Source organism: Aegilops tauschii, chromosome 5 (genome assembly GCF_002575655.3).
Source record: "Aegilops tauschii subsp. strangulata cultivar AL8/78 chromosome 5, Aet v6.0, whole genome shotgun sequence".
Classification (NCBI taxonomy): domain Eukaryota; kingdom Viridiplantae; phylum Streptophyta; class Magnoliopsida; order Poales; family Poaceae; genus Aegilops; species Aegilops tauschii.
In genome coordinates this window covers 27,046,863-27,055,005 of record NC_053039.3, presented here as the reverse complement: position 1 = coordinate 27,055,005, position 8,143 = coordinate 27,046,863, and positions in this window count along the sequence as shown.

The following is an 8,143-nucleotide window of genomic DNA, read 5'->3' as shown; positions in this document are numbered from 1 at the left end:
CATGCATTAAGGACATCATAAGGGCATCCCCTGCAGATCACAGAGCCACATCAAAAAGGAACCCGAAACTTTTATTTTATTTTAATAGGCATATTTTTATAGGTAAGGTTTTTTGTAGATTTTTTATTTTTTTGAAGGTTGTTGTCAGAGGATGAGAAAAACGAAAATGTTTATGTTACGTGATGGCAAAGATGGGTAATTGGCCCAAATTTCTATTTCTATTAATAAGATCAATTGGTTGTGACTTACTGTTGTATCAAATAGACTGTTAGATATTGCAGATTTTTGTAGGATTGCCTCCATGGGCTCTCCGCGAGCGAAGAGCACCTCCGAGCCGTCCGTTGCTCCATGGCGTGCTGTGGGGGCTACTTGGGGGGGGGGGGGGGGAGGGGGGTGCTCTGAGCCGTCTGATCTACTCGGACGGCTCAGACCCAGGCGTTGCGGTTGGGCGGTTCATGATGGGTGGACCGTCCAGCGTGCTGAGGGCCACCGTCATTGCACGGTTCCTGTCGTGCCCGCGGGTGAGGTTTGTAGCATGGGCGTCTCTTGCATGGTGACTGTCTGGTTCGCGCCGGGTTCTTTGGCCTGCGGGTAGGCTCACCTTTTGACGGGCACTTCTGCATTTGCCTTTTAATTGGTGCGGCGTTGGCCTATAAACGCAGCGTCTGGTGGGGTACTTCCTTGGTCCACTACCGCACGACTCTTAGATCCATTCTTTGCCTCCCCGTCGATAGCATAGCCGGTGGAACAGCCCCAGGTTGATCCTCTCGCTTGCTCGTGGGCAGAGATGGAGCTGGCCATTGTGGAGGCTGTGTAGGTGGACTTGCTCATGAAGCCTACCCAGCGGTTATTGGAGCTGGAGGATGAGCATCACCACGCCATAAACGTGTTCATAGAGGGCATTGGCCATGCCCATGCGGATTCCCAGGGCCATGCCCGTGGCGTTGGCCGTGTCCGTGCCGGTGGCCGGAACGTTGATGGTGTCCGTGGGATCCAAGTGGAGGTCGAAGTGGTCGTGGACACTGTTATTCATGGTCTCCGATGTGCTCATGGTTGTAATTAGTTTTACATGTTCTATGAATGTAAGTCGCAGCGCAGCAGATTTGCCGCTTGCGTTCATTGGAACAAAACTGAAGCTTTTCGATTTGTTGCCCGTGTTGATTTTTCACATTCAACGGCCATGAGAGAGCTCAATGAGCACCGGGTACAGCCGACGCAGTTAGACGTAACAATGACGATCACGCTGCCCGGACACGGGATGGCACGTGACGAGAAAGTGATTGCAGCCACGGGACCCACCTCGGGTTGCAGAAATCCCACGGTGAAGATGGAATGGGTGTTACTTCACGATGCCTTCCCGGATGACGCTTGTGGTCAGCCTGCGCTATGTTGGTGCTTGCATTGCGGAAGTGGAGTTGCCTTTGGCATCCGGTCTGCTACCGTTGCGGCCCCTGCCCGGATGTCGTGTTTTGGAATGCCTGACTCGCATTTGGACACTGTGTTCTGCCTCTCCATCGTTTTGTTCTGCGTGTGCCCTTTGATAGTGCTCTTCTCCTTGATCGGTTGATCGTTCGCTCGGTTCTTTATTCTTTGTCTTCTGTGTGGTTTGAGTCGAGGTGTGCTACTTGGCTATTGGGTTGCTCTGCTCGGACAAAGAAGGACATGGGCAACGATCAACCCATGCGTCGTCTAAATTTAGTTGTCTGGCTTCGCAAATTATTCGAATGTTTGCGTGGGCCGGGTTGGATCGTGTCGGGCACCTGCTTCATGTTTGCATCAATGGGTGTATAGCGGACATATTCCAGGTACTTTTCTCTTGTGAGTACCATAGTACGTCCTATGAAATGGATGGACCCCATGCTGCCTTTGTTGTGATGATGGACAGGTGTGATGGCGCAGATGGGGCATCGTCGTGACCAACTCTCTAGAAATAGAGATGGATACTCACATGCTAGATACGTGTCAGTGATGATGTTGATGACTTGGTCTGAGGCCGGCACGGACTGCCAAGGCATGCCCGGCTAGCAAGGGCTGCCAAGAAGGAAGGTTCGGGTACCTGGGGCATCGTCGTACGATAGAGCAAAAGAAAGCTTTGGCAAGAATAACTAGAAGAGTCGTTGAACGCCTCATCCTACACAAGGCATGCATGCACGATCCAATGGGCAACCGCCTCGGCGTATGATCTAATAAGCAGAGCCTCCTTTCCCTCATTGCGGAAAACCATTGCTACTCTATTAGATCGAGACCTAACAGCGGCATGCGCTCGTCAAACGCTGCTAGTTTGTACCTTACCAGCACTGTTCGGCCCGAGCACTGCTAGTATCCTGTTATGAGCGGCGTCGTACTAGCAGCGCGCCGGCCAAACACTGCTGGTAGGCACTTACGCGTGGTGATAATTGGGGGTTCTTGTACTAGTGCCTAGTTCAAAGCATTCCATACTGGTCTGTAATTTTGACATTTATTTTCTTGATTCTGGTGATTTCCATCACATGGATTATTCTCTCTTCGTCTATGTTGCCCTCTTAAAATATACTGAAGGACCATATGGTTTATTACCTTCCAACTTGTTGTAAATGCAAGTTCAGGGTCAAGAAAAACTCTTTCTCTTTAGCTATGCATGAGAAAAAGATCTCCCTCCATGTGCCCATATTAGCAATAGATGTTAGATGGCCCAGTGTCATTCAATGATACACTATGGTGCACATTGGAGATATGCATGTGTTTTCATTGATTTCAGCATTCGCTTACAAGTTTGAGCACAGTTTACACTCTAGAGCACTTCATAAGAGGCCTATATATACCTCACAACTTAAAGCTTCTTTCAGTGTAATATTCCTTCAATGTGAGCTAGGAAGAGGAAGAAATAGGCGAAGAGGAACACGGAGGAAACTCTGAGCTATCCACCTACACCTCTAGAAACAGAGGTGGATATCTTACTCAGTGTTTCCCCTTGCCTACCATTCCAATTTTTCTTAGGTTCTCATTCGTCCTTCCCCTTCATTTTACCTCATGAGGAACTGTTTCCATGATGAATGCTTAATAAATTGTAAAGTTTAGATCATGAGGCCTTGAGAGATAGTAGGGAAAAGGAAGCCATGAGTATCTCAGAGCGGTGGGCATGGGAACATGGAGGAAAGCCTAGATTTCTTGGTCTCTTAATTTAGGGGCAAAGATTGTTTTGTGTTTTCCTGATGCCTCCCATGCCTATTGTTCTTAGGTATTCCTTCCTTTTCCTAGTTGCTTGTGTAATTATTTTAACAAATGTGCGCATTTGGATTTAGATGATGGGGAAGTGATGGGAAATCAGGAATAGGAAGAAAATGACCATCTAAGAGCATTAGGCATGGGAACATGGAGGAAGGCCTAAACTAGTGTGTCCCTGTCCAACTAGGGTCCAACATTTGTTTTGGAATTTTCCCGATGCTTCTCATGCCTATTGTTCTTAGGTGTTCCTTCCTCTCCCTTATGACAAAAATGTTGTGAACAGAGTGACAATATACATCTTCGAGGCTTCAGTTTTAGTTCTGTTTGGGCTTCTGTTTTACTTCTATTGCTTTGTTCCTTTCACTGTTTTTGTGATAACTTAGGTTCCTTTTTCAAGCAATGGGCATGAGAACATGGAGGAAAGCCTAGACTTCTTGGCCTCTAAATCTAGGGGCCAAGATTGTTTTGTGTTTTCCTGATGCCTCACATGCCTCTAAATTAAGCATGTTCTAACGTAAATGAATGTGTTGATTTGCTTGTCAAGATTTCATTTCTTGTTGGAACTATTGTTCCTTGGAGTAAACATGGCACATGCTTTGCTTATTATTTTCCATAGGAATTTATCAATAGCACTTACCTGTGTGATGTGACTTGACTTGGCGTTGAGTCTTTTGTTGGCACGATCTTTAACATTACTCAATGAAATAGGAAGAACACGTCGACGAACGGTCGTCACAACACCAGCGTATGCGAAAGTAGTAGAAGGATTCTTCGGATCAACAATATGCAAGAAGACCAAAGAATACAACTTACGAACGGAATCGATCAGATCGAACCATGCGCGTAGCAGCAACTAAATCTCTCAGATATTAGCAAACAAACACGGATATTTGGCATGCCCGAACATGGTACTTTTCTGATATTTTCCTCAGCTCCGATCAGAACAAAATTGTGCCTTACACGGTCGTACCCAGCCTCTTTTAGAGGCGACCCAAACATAGGAAATCTGACTACAAAAGACTCTGTTTCTCTCTTGTATCCAAACTAATCAAGATTTTACTAATTATTGATTCGGCCACGTTGATTACATAGGATCCTCTTATCTAACAAAACTAAACTAGATAGACTAACGAATAATGTTACTAGTACTCCATGCATGCGACCTTCTGGACCCTAATAACGAACGGACATTCGATCTAGGTAGCTCTCAGGATTAAATGTTCCCTGCAAACCATCGATCAAATTGATCAAACGAAAACGTTCAATGTGGTAGTGACTCCAGATCGAACAAAAACGTTCAATGTGGTAGCGAGTCCCCCAATGCACGTCTTAATAGAATTTAAAATTTGAATACACATATCTTGTAAGTTTCAATTCACGTGTAGTTACTTGTGTTGCAATCCTACATGTGCAACAATTTGGAGAGATCAAATGCTGATGGGATCTACTTGTTTGCAAACATAATTAAATAAGTATCTAATTAATTACATTCACCTTGGCTTTATTCTGTTCTCCTATCCCCTCCTGTTACTCGCTCACCATACATAATTCCCTTTCCTTCTAATCTCATCTACTTGTTAATTAGGTTAGTGTTGGGAAACGTAGTAATTTCAAAAAAATTCCTACGCACACGCAAGATCATGGTGATGCATAGCAACGAGAGGGGAGAGTGTTGTCCACGTACCCTCGTAGACTGAAATCGGAAGCGTTATCACAACGCGGTTTATGTAGTCGTACGTCTTCACGATCCGACCGATCAAGTACCGAACGCACGGCACCTCCGAGTTCTACACACGTTCAGCTCGATGACGTCCCTCGAACTCCGATCCAGCCGAGTGTTTGAGGGAGAGTTTCGTCAGCACGACGGCGTGGTGACGATGATGATGTTCCACCGATACAGGGCTTCGCCTAAGCTCCGCAACGGTTTTCTCGAGGTGTAATATGGTGGAGGGGGGCACCGCACACGGCTAAGAGATCTCAAGGATCAATTGTTGTGTCTATGGGGTGCCCCTGCCCCCGTATATAAAGGAGCAAGAGAGGAGGAGGCCGGCCCTAGGAGGGGGCGCACCAAGTGTGGAGTCCTATTAGGACTCCCTAGTTCTAGTAGGATTCCACCTCCCATATGGAATAGGAAAAGAGGAAGGAAAAAAGAGAAGGAAGAAAGGGGGCGCCCCCCTTCCCTAGTCCAATTCGGACCAGACCAAGGGGAGGGGTGCGGCCACCCTTGAGGCCCTTTTCCTTCTTTCCCGTATGGCCCAATAAGGCCCAATACGTATTCCCGTAACTCTCCGGTACTCCGAAAAATATCCGAATCACTCGGAACCTTTTCGAAGTCCGAATATAGTCGTCCAATATATCGATCTTTACGTCTCGACCATTTCGAGACTCCTCGTCATGTCCCCGATCTCATCCGGGACTCCGAACTCCTTCGGTACATCAAAACTCAATAAAACTGTCATCGTAACGTTAAGCGTGCGGACCCTACGGGTTCGAGAACTATGTAGACATGACCGAGACACGTCTCCGGTCAATAACCAATAGCGGGACCTGGATGCCCATATTGGCTCCCACATATTCTACGAAGATCTTTATCGGTCAGACCGCATAACAACATACGTTGTTCCCTTTGTCATCGGTATGTTACTTGCCCGAGATTCGATCGTCGGTATCTCGATACCTAGTTCAATCTCGTTACCGGCAAGTCTCTTTACTCGTTCCGTAACACATCATCCCGCAACTAACTCATTAGTCACAATGCTTGCAAGGCTTATAGTGATGTGCATTACCGAGTGGGCCCAGAGATACCTCTCCGACAATCGGAGTGACAAATCCTAATCTCGAAATACGCCAACCCAACAAGTACCTTTGGAGACACCTGTAGAGCACCTTTATAATCACCCATTTACGTTGTGACGTTTGGTAGCACACAAAGTGTTCCTCCGGTAAACCGGAGTTGCATAATCTCATAGTCATAGGAACATGTATAAGTCATGAAGAAAGCAATAGCAACATACTAAATGATCGAGTGCTAAGCTAACGGAATGGGTCAAGTCAATCACGTCATTCTCCTAATGAGGTGATCTCGTTAATCAAATGACAACTTATGTCTATGGCTAGGAAACATAACCATCTTTGATTAACGAGCTAGTCAAGTAGAGGCATACTAGTTACACTCCGTTTGTCTATGTATTCACACATGTATTATGTTTCCGGTTAATACAATTCTAGCATGAATAATAAACATTTATCATGATATAAGGAAATAAATAATAACTTTATTATTGCCTCTAGGGCATATTTCCTTCAGTCTCCCACTTGCACTAGAGTCAATAATCTAGTTCACATCGCCATGTGATTTAACATGAATAGTTCACATCACCATGTGATTAACACCCATGGTTCACATCGTCATGTGACCATCACCCAAAGGGTTTACTAGAGTCAGTAATCTAGTTCACATCGCTATGTGATTAACACCCAAAGAGTACTAAGGTGTGATCATGTTTTGCTTGTGAGATAATTTTAGTCAACGGGTCTGTCACATTCAGATCCGTAAGTATTTTGCAAATTTCTATGTCTACAATGCTCTGCATGGAGCTACTCTAGCTAATTGCTCCCACTTTCAATATGTATCTAGACCGAGACTTAGAGTCATCTAGATTAGTGTCAAAACTTGCATCGACGTAACCTTTTACGACGAGCCTTTTGTCACTTCCATAATCGAGAAACATATCCTTATTCCAGTAAGGATAATTTTGACTGCTGTCCAGTGATCTACTCCTAGATCACTATTGTACTCCCTTGCCAAAATCAGCGTAGGGTATACAATAGATCTGGTACACAGCATGGCATACTTTATAGAACCTATGGCCGAGGCATAGGGAATGACTTTCATTTTTTCTATCTTCTGCCGTGGTCGGGTTTTGAGTCTTACTCAATTTCACACCTTGTAACACATGCAAGAAACTCTTTCTTTGACTGTTCCATTTTGAACCACTTCAAAATCTTGTTAAGGTATGTACTCATTGAAAAAACTTATCAAGCGTCTTGATCTATCTCCATAGATCTTGATGCTCAATATGTAAGCAGCTTCACCGAGGTCTTTCTTTGAAAAACTCCTTTATGCTTTGCAGAATAATTCTACATTATTTCCTATCAACAATATGTCACTTACATATACTTATCAGAAATGTTGTAGTGCTCCCACTCACTTTCTTGTAAATACAGGCTTCACCGCAAGTCTGTATAAAACTATATCCTTTGATCAACTTATCAAAGCGTATATTCCTACTCCGAGATGCTTGCACCAGTCCATAGATGGATCGCTGGAGCTTGCATATTTTGTTAGCACCTTTAGGATTGACAAAACCTTCTGGTTGCATCATATACAACTCTTCTTTAATAAATCAATTAAGGAATGCAGTTTTGTTTGTCCATTTGCCAGATTTCATAAAATGCGACAATTGCTAACATGGTTCGGACAGACTTAAGCATGGATACGAGTGAGAAACTCTCATCGTAGTCAACATCTTGAACTTGTCGAAAACCTTTTTGCGACAATTCTAGCTTTGTAGATAGTGACACTACTATCAGCGTCCGTCTTCCTCTTGAAGAACCATTTATTTTCTATGGCTTGCCGATCATCGGGCAAGTCAACCAAAGTCCACACTTTGTTCTCATACATGGATCCCATCTCAGATTTCATGGCCTCAAGCCATTTTGCGGAATCTGGGCTCACCATCGCTTCTTCATAGTTCGTAGGTTCGTCATGGTCTAGTAACATAACCTCCAGAACAGGATTACCGTACCACTCTGGTGCGGATCTTACTCTGGTTTACCTACGAGGTTTGGTAGTAACTTGATCTGAAGTTAAATGATCATCATCATTAACTTCCTCACAAATTGGTGTAGGAGTCACAGGAACAGATTTCTGTGATGA